Raw genomic sequence first — 16,751 nt, forward strand, 5'->3', positions numbered from 1 at the left:
TGGTTTGAATATGCTTGGTCCAGGGAGTGGCACTGTTAGGAGGTATGGCCTCATCGGAGGAAGTGTGTCACTTTGGGACTGGGCTTTAAAACCTTGCTCGTAGCTACCTGGATGATAGTCTGTCCTGACTGCAGTCAGATCAAGATGTAGAGCTCTCAGCTTCTCCAGTGCCATGCCTGGATGCTGCCCTGTTTCCTGCCTTGATGATAATGAACTGAACCTGTAAGCCATCCCCAGTTAAATATTGTCCTTATAACAGTTGCCTTGGGCTCCTCTCTCTTTCTTTTCTGCCACCACCATGCCATCCAGACTGAGGAAGGCAGAGAAACTCCGGGGCCATGTGAGCCATGGGCACAGTTATACCACAAGCACCCAGAAGGCCGCGGGAATGCCGGAGGCGTGCATCACCACAGGATCAACTTTGACAAATACGATCCAGGTTACTTCAGGGAAGTTGGCATGAGGCATTACCACTTGAAGAGGAACCAGAGCTTCTGCCCAACTGTCAACCTGGATAAGTTATGGACGTTGGTCTGTGAGCAGACACGGGTCAATGCAGCGAAAAACAAGACTGGAGCTGCTCCCATCATTGATGTTGTATGATCAGGCGATTACAGAGTCCTGGGAAAGGGGACACTCCTAAGCAAACTGTCGTCGTGAAAGCCGAAGTCTTCAACAGAAGAGTTGAAGAGAAGATTAAGGGTGTTTGAGGTGCCCCTGTTCTGGTGGTTTTAAGCCACTTTGGAGGTTAATTTAATGCTAACATTAAAAAAAAAAAAAAAAGAGTTGCCTTAGTCAAGATCTCCTCACAGCAATAAAAACTCCAATTAAGACACCTAGTTATCTTTTCTCCTTGAAACAGAATCTCATGAAGTCCAGGCTGGCCCTGAACTCCTGATCCTGCTGCCTCTAACTCCCAAGTGTTGGGATTGGCTACCTCACCAGGTTTCACACTGTTTTGGGGATTGGATTCAGGGTAGGTGAGCACTCTAGCATTTGAACCACACCTGCTACCCTCGAGGCCTTTTAATGTTTAAAATTTTAGAGTAGGTTGTATTTATAGAAAACTTGCATTTGGACATAATGGCAAACGCCTGTGATCCCAACACTTGGGGCTGAGGCAGGGGGAATGCCTGTGTGTTCAAGGCCAGCTTAAGCTATAGTGTTTTCAAAAAACGAACAAACAAAGCAAATGACTAATTAAACAAATGGAAAACTTACAAAGAGTTCAGAGTTCCTGCGCTATTACTGTGAACGTTTGTCCCAGCTTAGAAACCAACGCCAGCAGAGTGTCTGTGTCCCTTAGATCTCATCAGCTTGACATGAGCTAGAGTCATCTGGCAAGAGGAAATGTCTCCACCAGACTGACCTGCACCTGACTCGTGCAGCATTTTCTTCTAATGGTTGACATGGGAGGGTTCCTGCCCTGACTTCTCTCCACGATGGGCTGTAGCCTGTGAAATTACGTAAGTGGTTTCCTCCCCCAGGTTGCTTTTGGTCATGGTCTTTATCACAGCAATGAAAAGCAAACTAGGACATCCTCCCGCTTTGTTTGGATACCACTCACCTTCTCCTCAGCGTTTGATTTGCTTTGTTTGAGACAGGGTCTCCCAGCGTAGCCCTGGCTGGCCTTGCCTTTCACACTCCTCGGTCTTTGCTTCCTCAGGGCTGGGGTTGCAGGTGTATGTCTCGATGCCTGGAACGGTGCCACCGGTCTCCACACTGACATCTTTCTTCTGCTCCAGTGTCCCATCCAGGGACACCACAACTCACTTTCCTCTGGCCTGTGGCATTTTCTCAGGTTCATTTGCTTTCTTAGGACTTGGACGATGTCAAGGAGTTCGTGATCTGGCTCTGTGGCTTTGTCTCAGCAATTGGGCTTGTCTGACGTTTTCTAACCCAGAAAGACTGGAGCTGTGGGTGGTTGGGAGAAGATGGCCAAGGTAAAGCTCACATGATAATCTGTCAGTGCTCACGCCACGGGGCATCACTGACGTTAACTTTAGTGCCTGTCAAGGGAATAAGCTATGTTTTCTGAAACTTTGTTTCACGAAAACACTGCTCCTCCCATTCCCTTCTCCTGACTACTCCTTGGGAACAGATTGCCCAGGCAGCCCCTGTTCAAAGTGAGGGGAGGGGGCTTAAACTATTCTCCCTGGAGGGAGGGAAGGCTTACAGAAATTACTTGGAACTCTTCCTTGAGGAAGATGTGTCAGTCAACTTTCCATTGCTGTGAGAAAACACAATGGACAATTTACAGGGATAGAAAGATTGGTTTGGGCTCACAGTTTCAAATGATTACAGGGAAAAAAATTAAATTTGCTCTTTGAGAGTTTCATACATGTAGGCAATCGTTATTCTTTTTGTGTGCTTATTTGGAATATTATTTTCTAGATACTACCTCTCTCCAACTCCCAGCAGGAGCCACTAACCTGTCTTCCTTCCGACTTTATGGTTTTTTTTTTTTAAATAAAGTTATTATTAGCAGCCCACTGTGTCTAACTAGTGCTGGCCGGCCATGTGCAAATGGGCATGGGTACATTCACTAAGGAATGAACAACCTACCAGAGGCCACATCCTCAAGTGGCCATCAAAAGTGGCCATCCACTGCCACTAACTCCGTAGGGAGAGAGTGTGGCCCCAGGAGCTCCTCCCCCAACCATTCGGAAAATTTGACTGACTTGATCTTGTGCAGGCTACCACAGTGGCCGGGAGGTGATGTGTGCCTCCACCACACCATGCCCAGGAGAGAGTGCTGATGGTGCTCTCCCCACTGCTCTGGTTCTTAACATTTCCTTCCTTCCTTCCTCCCTTCCTCCCTTCCTTCCTTTCTTCCTTCCTTCCTTCCTTCCTTCCTTCCTTCCTTCCTTCCTCCCTTCCTTCCTTCCTTCCTTCCTCCCTTCTTTCTTTCTTTTCATTGTTTTAACCTTTTATTGATTTTTTTTTGTGAATTTCACATGTTGCACCCCAATCCCACTCATCTCCCTGTTCCTTCCTATCCACCCTCCTCACTGGTACCCCCCCCCCAAAGAAAAATCCCTAACCACGGAAGCTGAAGTGTGTCATGCTGTGTCACAGGTATATCCTTTGGTTTACACATCTTTACTTTCAGATGTTCACTGCAGTGAGTCATTGTTCTGGTCCAAGGCCTCTGACTTCTGCTACACTATCAAATCTGGATCATCGCCGACTCCTCTCGGATATCCTGTTGTCCTGTGTCATGAAGACCCTGCAGCTTTGGATCTGCAGGACCGGCTCCTTCATGAGCTCCAGCAGGTCATAGACAGGGTAGGTGTTGGGGTGGCCAACTCGAAGCCCTGGATTTGGGCCTGGGTGGTAGATGAGTTGGTCAGCCTGCCAGCTCCCACACACAGGGAGCACTTCAGCACTGCTGGGGTTAGTTCATACAAGTGCCATATTTCCTGCTCTTATGCCCTTGGGCTGGCTTATCGGGACCCATGCCACCAGGGCCAGCTCTACTGTGCTGCCCACTCGAGGTGCAGGGCTGCTCTCTCGAGTGCTGCAGCCAGCAGTTTCAGCTGGTCTTCTGTAGAAGTAGGTTCCGACACATGTGCTGGTGCGTAAGTGCAAGCAGGCCAAGAAGAGTGAGTCTCCCTTCCTTCTTCCAATGTCCTTATGTAGACCTCCAGCAGAAGGTGTGGCCCAGATTAAAGGTGAGGATCACCACACCTGGATCTGGAACTTGCTTTGTCCCAGGCTGGTTTTGAACTCGGAGATCTGCTTGCCTTGGTTTTCTGGGAAAACATGGAAAGCATGTACTAACTTGCCTGGGGCTAAGCTTTTCATGGCCACTATCAGGATTTCCATGTCAAGATCTAGATCAGAAACCTGTGTCTTCCAGCCTTAAGGTCTGGATCGCAGGTGTGCCCTCCATTTCTGGATTGTAGTTCATTCCAGAGGAAGTCAAGATGACAACCAGGAAGAGCCATGACACTGGCCCACCACCATGTGAAGAACATTCATCACGTGCTGCTGCCACCATGAATGGAAGTCCTGCTTCCCTCACCTCCCATGATGGACTGAAACCCTGAGCCTACAAACGGTCCCTCCCTTAAGTAGATTCTGTACGGATGCTGTCGGGTGTTTGTGTCCTGGATTAAAACAGTAGTGAATGAGGCCTCTGTCTAGAGAATTTTCTGGATTGTTAGCCTGTATCTCCATGAGAAATAGCTTGTCTGACTGCACACCAATGACGACGGACAGTTGCTTCGTCTGTAGGCTTTCCTGTCAAGACACTGCTTTTTCAAGCTTACTGAGCCCTTTCCTTTCTCCCATAGCATTTTCAGTGAGGTTGTGTTGGGAGCGATGCCCTTAAAGCCCTCCATTGTTGATGTTATTATTCTGGTTAGAATTAAGTATGACTGGGTTCATGGAAAATCCCCAACCAGCTGCAGAAGACTAATACAAATCTGGTGGTCAAAATAATAATCATATGATAAAGATACCCAATGTGATGACCTTTAACCTTTCTGAAACAGCCAACATCCTGCTGACTAATAGATATGACAAACCTGTGACTTTTCTGACAACCTGTCAACATCAGCCTACTCCCTGACCACACGAATATTGTGTCCTTGGCCTGCGTAAATGTTTCTTATTTCCCCCCTCCCTCTGTTACCCATGTTATGGTATAAATTCAGCCTTGGGGAAAAATAAAATTGTCGCCTTGATCAGACTCTTGTCTTGGCGTCCTTCTTCGTGTCCCTTGTCCCCCATTCTCTTCCAGGTACCTTCAGACCCTGTTGTTTACAAGGTTGTGTCTCTCAGCTGAGACATGGTCCCAGTTTGGTAATCAGAACATTCAGTTGATTTTCAAAAACTTAACAACGTTAAAGTTTATGTTGTAAGATCCTCTGGGTTAGGAAGTTGCATGGTGTCAAGTGTCTATGAGTCCAGTGTCATAACAGAGCAATGGCATTCTCTCAAAAAACCCTCTGTGCTACACTCTGACAAACAACGGCTCTTCTCCAGTCCTGGCAAGCACTGATGTGGTTTGATTGATTGTTTTTCCAGGCTATTCTCACTGTTGCAGGCTGGCCTCAAACTTGCCATGTAGCCAAGGATGGCCTGAACTCTCAGTCTTCTTGCCTGAACCTTCCAAATGCTGGGATTGCAAATATGCACCAACATACCTGTGCGACTGTTTTTGTAAGGTACAGTGGATCTAACATAGGGCTTCATGCATGATGAGCAGGAACTCTGTTAACTGAGCTACATCCCCAGTCCTTGTTTTTCTCAGTATATAGGTCATTGTGTACACCAGGCTGGCCTTGAGCTTGTAGTAATCATCCTGCTTCTGCTCCCACTGAGTAAGTGCTCCCAAGCACTGGTATAACAATTGTGAACAACCACATTTGGTAAATGATGTGTGTGTGTGTGTGTGTGTGTGTGTGTGTGTGTGTGTGTGTGTGTGTAAGAATCAGACCTCTCTTTCTCTCCCTCTTTCTCTGACAAGGTCTTATACTATACAGCCCCATGCTAGCCTGGAACGTTCTCAGTAGCTCAGGTTGGCCTTGAACTTATGATCCTCCTGCTTTCAGTCTCCTGAGTGCTGGGTACAGAGCTGTGCCTTCACACCTGGTTTCTTCCCCTTTCTTTCTTCTCCATTTCTTCCTCTCTCCCTTCCTTTTTTTTAATTTTTAATTTTGGGTGGGTGGGGCAACACCTACCAAGCACTGCTTGGTTTAGAAGTCACTAGTGTGGCTGTCCTCACACTCACAGACACCTCCCAAATGTTGGCATCAAAGGTGTGCACGGCCATGCCTGGCCCCCCTTTCCCCTTCTTTTCCAAAACTGAGTACATGCATCTGTGTGTGCAAATGTCCTCGGAAGCTGGAGGCATCGAGTCCCCCTGAGTTACAGGTAGTTATGAGCTACCTAGTGTGGGTGCGGGGAACTGAGCTTAGAGCTTCTGTGGGAAACGTCAGGGCACACCCACTACTGAGCTCTTTCCAGCACCCAACCCCTACCTTTTTTTTTTTTTATTTTTTGAGACAGGGTCTCATATAGCTCAGGCTGGCTTTGAACTTGCTATGTAGCCAAGGATATCTTTCTGTGTGTGTGTGTGTGTGTGTGTGTGTGTGTGTGCAGTTGCGGGTGTGAGTGTGTATGCTCATGTGTTTGTGAATGCATATGGAGGCCAGAGGGTGACCTTGGCATCTGTTCCTCAGGACTCCATCCACTTGCTTTTGTTTTTATGTCATTTCAAGTTTTATTGTGTATGGATGGATGTGAGCTTGCATGGGTTTATGTGCATCATGTGTGCAGAGGTGTCTCAGAAGATCCTCTGGAACTGAAGTTACAGGTGGTTGTGAGCCACCTGATATGGCTATTGGGGACCAATCTCGAGTCCTCTGTAAGAGCAGTAAGTGCTCTTAACCATGGAGTTATCTCCCTACCCTTTGTTCTCTAAGTCACTTAGCCTGGAACTCACCAAGTAGACTGGCTGGATGGCCAGAGAGCCCCTACCTGTTCAGTGCCGGGATTACAGGCATGTATCGTAAAGCCAGGGTTTTTATTCCCCCATAGGTTTGGAGACTGAATACAGGTTCTTATGTTTGTAAGGTGTCTTAGCTACTTTTCTACAGCTATGAAGAGACACCATGACCGAGGCAACTTGGAGAGGGTTTATAGTTCAGAGGTCGAGTCCATAACCATCACAGCAGAGAGCATAGCAGCAGGCAGACAAGCTTGATGGTGGAGCAGTAGCCAAGAGCTCATGTGTTGAAAGAACAACCACAAGGCTGAGCGAGACCCAACTGGAATGGCATGGGCTTTTGAAGCTTCGAAGACCACTTCAGTGTCACACCTTCTCCAACAAGGCCACACTTCCTAATCCTTCCCAAAGAGTTCCACCAACAAAACATTCAGATATATGAGCCTCTGGGGGCGGGGGGGGGGGGCATTTTCATTCCAATCACCACATAAAACAGGTGCTTTACTATGAGCTTTCTCCCCAGTTCCAGGGTCTAGGAGTTCTGATCTCTCAGTTTCCATCTACCAAGTGCTGGGATCAAAGGCATACACCACCACACCTGGTTTTTTAATTCTCTTTTGACTTGTGTTTTCACATAGAAGTGCTTTCTGAATTTTGCTGTATATGTGTGTGCACATGCAGAAGTCAGAGACCAACTTTGTGGAGTCAGTTCCCTCCTTCCACCTTTACCTGGGTTCCAGGATTGAGCCTTTCACTTGTCGAGCCATCTCACCAGCTCACGACAAGGTATTTTTATAAGTGTGTTCTCTGGAATCCCAAGCATTTGGACAGCCATTCCACAACAGCAGTTCTCACATGTACATTTCTGTGACTTGTGGCTCGTTTTATAGCTCCACCTAGCCTGTCACAACAAGTTTGCTTCTCTCTCTCTCTCTCTCTCTCTCTCTCTCTCTCTCTCTCTCTCTCTCAGCATTTTAGACTATTAATTCTTCAAAATCTTAGACAGTGGTATTACGTGCCTCTTCTCTATTACTATTATGTTGTCATTTTGAGATAGGGTCTTACTTTGTAGCTCAGGCTGGCCTTGAACTCCCAGCATCCTTCCTGCCTCATCTTTCTAAGTTTTCGAAATGTAATTGTGTACCACTGTGCCCAACATGTATATTACTTTTTTAAAAAAAACTTGGGTAATTTCTTTTCAGTGGCTTTTCTCAAAGTAAATATCAGGTCAAATTTTATGGGTGTTTGGGCTGATTATTTTTATTTTTATCATTATTTTGCCATCTAAGAAGAGGGATCCTTGAGAAAATACCCCTATGAGATTAACCTATAAACAAGACTATGAGGGCATTTTCTTGATTACTGATTGATGTGGTGGAGGGTGGCTCTTTGTGGGTGGTGTTACTCTTGGGTTATAAAAGGAAGCTGAGTGAGCAAGCCAGGGTAAGCATGCAAATAGTCAACGTTCCTCCATGACCTCTGCCTCAGCTCCTGCCTTCAGGTTTCTGACCTGCTTGAGGATCTACCTTGAGTTCCCTCAGTGATAGGCCGCAGTGGGAGTCCTAGGCCAAATAAACTTCAGACAAGTCACTTTAGGTCATGGTAATTTATCTCAGCAACAGAAAGGAAACTAGGGTGGCGTCTTATCATTAGACTCTGATCCAGGGTACTGAACCAATGAGGAATAAATGTATCACTGTTCCCATGGCCCACTGACCCAAGCCTTTTTTAGCAATTTAATCTCTAATGTTAAGTCTGTAGAAAAGATGAAAGGTTCCCTGACTGTGTAAACCCATGACTAATGAAACACACAACAACTGTACACTTGGCTTTGCCACTTGTAGAAACAAAATCCGATGGTTTGGGCCAGGTGTGGTGGTATATATATCAGGAAGCAGAGGCAGGAAGATCTCCGTGAGTTCAAAGTCAGCCTGGTCTATACAGTGAGTTCCAGGCCAACTGGGTCTGTCTGTATGAGACTCTCCCTCTCCCTCTCCCTCTCCCTCCTTCCCTTCCTCCCTCCCCCCTCTGTCTGTCTCTCTGTCTCTCTCTGTCTCTCTGTCTCTGTCTCTCTCTGTCTCGCTGTCTCTGTCTCTCTGTCTCTGTCTCTCTCTCTGTCTCTCTGTCTCTCTCTCTCTCTCTCTCTCACACACACACACACACACACACACACAATTTGAGGGTTTCATGGATGGTTTGCTTACTATGGCTAGTGGGATAGGGTCCATGGGTAACACAATCAAATCTTGATTGTAACACTGTGATGTCCTGATTCTTGGGACGAGGCGTTCTCAGGCTGAGGAAATACCACTCACTGCCTGTCTGCAGATCAGATCACAGAAGAAAGGCCTCCTACAGCCCTCCCTTTGCTTGCTATCAGCTCTGGATCCCAACACCAAGGTCTTTCCTCTCTCAGTGTGTCTGTCTCATGGTTCTTACAGCGGTTGTTCAGTTGCTTTAAAAAAAAATGCATGTGCTTAGGTGATATCCAGGGATTCTGATGTAATTGCTCTGGGGGAGGAGCCCAGTGGTGGATGGTTTAGGTACCGATGTTACCACTTCTTATTACTGCATTGACCACAAGCTCAATGAGTGTTTGCTGAATGACTCAGTGATTGAATGAGTCTGGGTGAGGTAACCGGGTATGACTGTGGCAAGTGGGTAACAGAGAGCTGGCGAGGGCCACTAGGAGCCTCTCCTCTGCGGGAAGAAGGGGGTTTGCTGTGTAGCTGAGCATGACCTTGGACTCTCTATGAGTCATGTGAGGTAAAGTGCTTTTTTTCTCTTCCTTCTCAGTCTTTTTTTTTTTTTTTTTTTTTTTTTTTTGGAGCTGGGATCGAACCCAGGGCCTTCGCTTCCCTAGGCAAGCGCTCTACCACTGAGCTAAATCCCCAACCCCAGTCTTGAACTTTTAATCTGCCTCCGGCTCTGAAGCCACAGAAGTGATAGGCTTGTCCTACTAGAACCAACTAAGAATTATAGTTGCTTTTATTAAATGTAGCTCATATAGTATTCAGTCTTTCCAATGTACACTTTAGAAGCTTCTAACATACTGCTGTGTGACACAACTTTTCCTGGGAGGCACAATACATGTATTCACTCGCCGTAGCTAGGAAGCCCACGACAGAGCAAAGTGTAGATACCACCAGAGTCTAACTTAGTGAATCAATGGGTTTTATTGGGTTTGTTTACAGGAATATGGGTAAGGGGTTAGTTACAGTCACAGAAATGACTCAAAGACATCACCAAAATCCACCCTAGAATAGGTGACAGCTCACAAAAGGTGGGGACCTGCAGCGCACTACACAGCCCGCAGGCAGCTCAAAGATTTGGAGAGTGCTCTTTCCAAGTGGTCTAGTCCTCTGCCAAGGCAGCTTGGCTGGTTTCTGCTTCTGTCAGGCAGTTGGTCGGCTCTTTGAGTGCCAAGGTCCTGCCTCAGCATGAGGAGGGTCCTGAGAAAGGCGGGAATGGGAACAGTGCTGATTCAATAGAGGCTTGGAGACAGTAGAAGACGCAAGCTGCTGGTTCCGGTGGTCTCTCTGTTCCCTGACAGTTCTCAGTATTCTTTACTCTTTAGTTTAATAATTCTTCAGCTTAATAACCAGAACCCTGTCTTTTATTTACTCAAGCTACACCATCAAGGCTTTGAGCATTGTTAATAATCATCAAAAATTCTTAGACTTACATAAATTCTATAAATCCCAGATCCATGGTACCTGTTTCCTTAGAGCAAAAATAAAACACGAAGCAAAAAGACATTTCCTTACACAGCCTGCTCTTCACTGGTAGGTAGCTCTTGTGGTTTGCTGGTACAGCAGACAGCTGTCTTTAGTAAGTGTTTTCATGTAAGAACAGAAAAGTAACAGGCCACTACAATGAAAATGAATCTTTGCAAAGTTTTGAATTTAGGTAAATAAAGCGGCCCACTTTCTCTAATAGCTTTCCAAGCATTATCATTTCCAATTTTTCAAATAGCTAGGAGAAGAGAGTACTAACTTTTCATGTGCTTCTGCATCATCTTTTAATTCTCTAATCTTCGTTTCCATATCCTCCTGTACTCTCCTTCTGATACTGTTTATTCCTAAATCATACGTAAGTTCCTATTGTTTCTCTCTGTGCATTTTCCTTCTGAGACCACTTTAACCCTCTGTCCTTGATGTCCCCAAGTTCACCCTGGCTAATTAATGCAGCAGTCATTGGACCGGAGGGTACATGTATCTCCTCATGATTCCAAATTCAAGGCCAAGTCTGGCAATGAACTATGTCTACAAAAGGACCATGTAGGCTTTTATGGCCTCTGTGGTTATGTTGTCTAGATCCTTTCCTGTGATCCTAAATGCCAAGTGGAAATACTGTTCCTCATCCTCCACAACCTCATGACCATCTCCATTCCTCATTCTTGAGAACCATATCTGTTTCAGGTTACTGTGACGTGATTAGCTCTGAGTAATGGGGGAAGTATATTCCCCAGAAAGAAAGATTGAAAGTAGAGTGGTAAAGACATCAGATCAGCTTTGGGGCAACAGCAACCATCAACACATGTGGGGATGATGGGGATCAGTGGCCTGGCCATGCTCCAGGGGCAGGAACTGTGTCACACCTCCCCTTACACAGCCATGTTGACCCAGCGTTTGAGTATTCTTTGTAGCTTAGCTTTCTTCCATCTGAGAGTGACTCTCGCTTGACCTTTATCACTTACCCTGGCAGGGAGGGGTCTAATGAATCTGCTCTGTTTCAGGGACTTCCTGAAGCTATTCCTTACAAAGTTTTGAATTTATGTAACTAAAACTCAAAAGTTGTTTACTTTTGCTTAAGGAACTTCCTGTAAGCTGGAATGTTTTAGTTTTGGAGGAAACTGTTGCATAACATATATACTCACAAGGTTGTAAATTAAAATTAATAGCACTTTTGAATTAAAAATCTTTACTCCTGCCCTGGGTTCGGTCCCCAGCTCCTAAAAAAAGAAAAAAAAAATCTTTACTCCTCAAAATGAAAAAAAAAAGGGCCAAAGTCTTGTGTTCCTTCTTCTCCCTTAATTCCAGCCCTGGGTGATTGTGAAGTTGTCTTCTGTCTATAGACTTACCAGATCTGGGCATTTCTTTTCTTTTCTTTTTTGTAATTTAATTTCATGAGTGTGAATGTTTTGCCTGTATGTATATTATGTGCACCACATTTTTGTCTTTGGTGTCTTAGAAGTCAGAAGTAGTCAGATCTTCTGGAACTTGAATAAAGGAGAATAGCAACCCACCATGTGGTGTAAGGCGTTGTGCTGATGCTAAGGTCCTCTTCCCAACTGGTTCTTGATCAATAAATAAAGATACCAGCAACTAATGGCTGAGGGCCGGGCGGGACACTTAGAGTTTTGCAGGAGGACCAGGGAGAATGGGAGAACAGGAAAAGAAGAAGGAGGAGGAGGGGCAGGAGATAAAGCCAAGCAGCCATGTGAGTTTTTGGTTGGAGAGGCCAATGCCACTCTATCCGACTGTGCCTGGGGTGGCAGGGAAGGTTTAGCTGAGTGCCCAGTAATTGATTTAGCAAAGGCATTTTAAGGTCAACTGGCACTCAGGTGTGTGTGTGTGTGTGTGTGTGTGTGTGTGTGTGTGTGTGTGTGTGTGTGTGTGTGTGTGTTCATCTGGATCAAGGGAATCTGGGCAGGGGCTGGTCCATTCCCCACTCCCCACAGGATACAATGTAGCTACTGGGAGCTAAACCTGGTCCTCTATAAAAGCCACAAGTGCTTTAATTACAGAGCCATCTCTTTGGACAGCCCTAGACATTTCATATAAAAGCTACACACTACATTCTCTCTGAAATGTATTAAAGCAAATGCTTACACCAGGCAGTTGTGGCTCATGCCTTTAATCCCAGGACTTGTGAGGCAGAGGATCTCTGAGTTCAAGACCAACTTGGTCTACAGAGTGAGTTCCAAGACAGCCAGGGCTTCACAGAGTAACCCTGCCTTGGAAAATCGATAAGACAAAACAAGCACAAACAAAAAACATGTTTAGCATACTCTAGGCAGTGACTTGAATCCCAAGAACAAACACACATATACACATAAATACATATAGTGCAAAAACACAAGAACCAGTCCCAGCCTCAGTTGAAGACAGTATTTTTTTTAGGGCTGGGCTGTTGTCTTTGGCGTCCTCCTTCCCCAGCCTGTGAGTACTGGATCACTACGTCTGTGCCACTGAAGCTTTGTGGCTGGCTTTTCCCACCGAGGATGTTTTCAAGGTTCACCCATGTGTTAGCAGGTGTGAGTATTCAGCCCCTTTTAGGGTTGAATAGTTTTCCACAGCATAGGTCTATACTTTTGTTTATGTATCGGTCGGTCAACGGGCATTGGGGTTTGGCCGAGCTTTCGGCTCTTACTGATGTTCATGTGTGAATTGTTGATTTTCATTCTTCTGTATTCCCACAAGACCTAAGCTCAGGTCAGCCTCAAGTTCACTATGTCCTGTAAGCTCCCAGGATGCTGGAATGTGGACATGTGGTGCCATCTTCGTCTGAAGAAAGGTATGTGTAGAGTAAATGTGCATGAAGAAATATGCTATATATGCATGCGTTTAATTTTGTTTATTGAGGTAGAGTCTCAGGAATTCAAGCTGGCCTTAAACTTGTTATTTGGCTGAGGACGACCTTGAATTCTTGGTCCTTCCACTTCCACTTTCCAAGTGCTAAGATGACAAGCACGCTTCATTGTTTAGAAATGGCGTGTTTGTTTTATTTTACACTCACATTTATTATGTGTATGGATGTGTTCTCTGTCTGTCTGTCTGTGTGCGCACCACTTCCACGCCCTGTCCCCAAACTGGACAGAAGAGGGAAAGGGATCCACTGGAGTCGTGAGCCACTGTCTGGATGTGGAAATCAAACCCAGATCTTCTGGAAGAGCAGCCAGTGCTCTTTCATATACATATATATATCTCCCCACTTTTCTTTCTTTCTTTCTTTCTTTCTTTCTTTCTTTCTTTCTTTCTTTCTTTCTTTCTTTCTTTTTTTCGGAGCTGGGGACTGAACCAGGGCCTTGTGCTTGCTGGGCAAGTGCTCTACCACTGAGCTAAATCCCCAACCCCCCATTTTTCAGTACTTGAGATTATACCAGAACCCAGTGCATGCCAGGCCCACACCCTACCACTGAGTTATATCCTGGTCCTAAAATATCTCTTCAGCTCAGGCTGGACCTAGCTACATGTATGCATGCTTACATGCTGTGTGTGTGCAGCGTGTGTACACTCTTGGTGCTAGAGCTTGGCCCCGGTGTCTGCTGCACAGCAAGCACAGTGTTTATGGGTCGTAGAGAACTCTGGTTGTAAAACAGGCCTTTGATATGTACATACCATCTTGTTTCACTTTAAAGTTCGATGCTGTGAGCTGTGTGGAGATGTGTGGGTGAGTTCACCTGCTTTTGCCTGATATACATTGAACTTTGGTCATTGTTTATTAGGCAAATAGTAGCTCGTCCTAGTCTAAAGCTTAGAAAATGCGAAGGATTCTTTTTTCTTCTTCTTTTTCACTGCTGGGGATTAATCCGGGGTCTTTCCGATGCTAGACAAGGGTCCTACCACCCAGCTGTGCCCAGCTGTCTGACAGACTCTTTGATGACACCCCGGTGAGCACTGGCAGACCTCACTGTGGATGTGCCCACTGACAAGATCAGGCGATTATCTTGCTTGACTGCGTTGGTACAATGCGCCATTCAGGTTGGGAAAGGTGACCTAAGACCTGTTTGAGATTTGAGTTTAGCTAGGACCAGACATGGAGTCAGTCTTGGTGGCCCAGCACTTCAGAGGCAGGCACATGGGAAACAAGTTCTGGGCCAACCTGGACTACGCAGAGATTTCAAGGCCAGGCTGGACCACATAGAATCCAATAGTCAATACAAAGCCAGACTTTGGCAGGAACCTGCCTTCTAGGCTGAAACCGGAACCAGCTTGCTTTTAGGTTGTGCTAATGGATATCTTCATCCTTAGCCAATTCTTCTTTTTTTTTTTTTTTTTTTTTTTTCCGGGGCTGGGGATCGAACCCAGGGCCTTGCGTTTTCTTGGGAAGCGTTCTACCCCTGAGCTAAATCTCCAACCCCGATTCTTTTTTTTTTTTTAAAGATTTATTCATTTATTATATATGAGTACACTGTAGCTGTCTTCAGACACACCAGAAGAGGGCATCGGATCTCTTTACAGATGGTTGTGAGCCACCATGTGGTTGCTGGGAATTGAACTCAGGACCTCTGGAAGAGCAGTCGGTGCTCTTAACCACTGAGCCATCTCTCCAGCCCCCAACCCTGATTCTTGATGCTAGAAAAACACTCTGCCACCGAGGCACACTCCCAGCCTGGTCTTAAGCTTCTAAAAAGTCCTGTGGTAGACGCCTCTCTTTTTCTGAGAAAGGGAGGAGGAGCGGATGTGGGGGAGGGGAGGAAAGAGGGAGGGACTGGGAGGAGTGAGGAAAAGTGATGTAATGTAATTAATAAAAAAAAAAAAATCCAATAATGACAATGAGGTAGATTGTAACTTTGCGGTTCATGTGAACTCAATGCTGCCTTATTTTGATTTCCTTGTTTGTGTCGGAGCCTGGAGCTATTTTGGAGGTGGAAGCAGAAGAATTAAAAACTTTTCCGTGTGAAAGCAGTGTTCACCCAAACATGCCTCGTACCTTTTCAGCACAGACTTGATCTAGAGAGGAAACAGTGCATGTGCTCCTTGGTTGTAACTATCACTTCTGCTTTAGTGCCCTGGCGTCTTCGGAGCTTAGTTTATAGGAGGAGCTGCCTATGAGAGGCATTGTTAAAGCTGGTAAATCAGTCAAGCTACCACAGCGAGCCATTTGTGACCTCTTCCCTACCTTCTCCCCTCTTGCATGGTTTCGGACTTGACCGGGTTGGGGTGACAAAGGAATGGAGAATGGACGCACAGACACAGACAGGAAAGCTGGGCTTGGGTGTCTGTGCTCACTCTGGTGGAGCAGCACCGACCACTCAGTGACTTGGAACCTCAGCATGGTTATTATGTTCAGCACCAGAGAAGGGGTTGGCTCGTCTTGGTAGAAGGAGAAAGCTATCTCAGGTTGCAGTCACCTGGGAGGAGGAATCAGCCTTCGCTAGGCTTGGAACACACTGCCAGCGTTTGCACTCAGACCAGAGGCTTTCTGATCCCTCTTAGCCTCAGCCCGGGCTTTGGCAAGCTCCAGGGTCTGAGCATTGAGGGGGTCCTTGACACGGCTGGACCCCTATCAAGCAATATACTTAGGACCTCATCTGCTTGTTCTGCATCCATTCAGGGCTCCTTCAGATCCCCACACTTTCTCCCTCTCCCCTCTCCCCCTCTCCCCACTTCTGAGACAAGGCGTCATGTGGCTCAAGATGATCCGCAGCTTCTGATCCTCTTGCCTCTTCCTCTGGAGCAGGGTCATAGATATGGTCACCTTGGCCAACTTAGTCAGTGCTGGGAATGGAGCCCAGAAGTTAGTGCATGTCAGACAAATGCTCTACCAGCTGGGCTCCATGCTTGGGACTGTTACCATGTCTTGTTTTGTTAATAAAATTCTTCCTATACTCCTCCCCCCAAAGACTCCAGCGTTAAAGGGGGAGGCCACTAGGGGTGCAGTTCATAAAGCTCAGAGGTGGCGTTGGTTTAGAATATGTAAGGCTCCGGGTTTGATCTTTACCAAAATAATATATACAAAAAATGAGTCAATAAATGAAGTGCCAGCGTTTGGGCTGACGAGATGGGTAAAGGGGCCTGCCACCAAGTTCGGTTAGTTGGGTTCGATCCCCAGAATCTACTTAATGGAAGAAAAGAGCCAACTCCTGAAAGTATTATCCTTAGACCTCAGCAAGTAAGCTGTGGCACGAGGGTGTGGCCCTTCCCTGCAATAATTTAAAAAGAGAGATTCGTGCATAGTAATCTTGTGCCCCGCAGCCTTGTTCACCACATCCATGAGCTTTCATAGCTTTTGCATATGGATTCTTCAGCCTTTTCTAGGTATAAGACAATGCGATCTGCAAGTTGTCATGGTGGTAATTTTACTTCTGTCTCTTCTACCTGGATGTCCAAGTTCCCGTTCCTTGTACCATATTAGAGGAAGTGGCCGAGCAGAAATCCTTGCTTTGTTCCTGTCTTACCCCCCTAGTGATATCAGCTATGTTTGTTATAGGCATCCGGGACCTTTGAGGAAGTAACCGTTGGGGTTGGGGATTTAGCTCAGGGGTAGAGCGCTTAAAAAAAAAAAAAAGAAAAGGAAAAAAAAAAAAGAAAAGAAAAGGAGGAAGTAACCGTCACTCCCGGTGTGG

The 16,751-nt window shown here is 46.1% G+C and overlaps 1 pseudogene; it reads left to right on the forward strand.

Moving 5' to 3' along the window:
- The first annotated feature begins 298 nt into the window (after positions 1 to 298).
- On the forward strand, positions 299 to 752 carry LOC116893236 (annotated as a pseudogene).
- Positions 753 to 16,751: the final 15,999 nt, after the last annotated feature.

This window comes from Rattus rattus, chromosome 2 (genome assembly GCF_011064425.1).
Source record: "Rattus rattus isolate New Zealand chromosome 2, Rrattus_CSIRO_v1, whole genome shotgun sequence".
Taxonomy (NCBI): domain Eukaryota; kingdom Metazoa; phylum Chordata; class Mammalia; order Rodentia; family Muridae; genus Rattus; species Rattus rattus.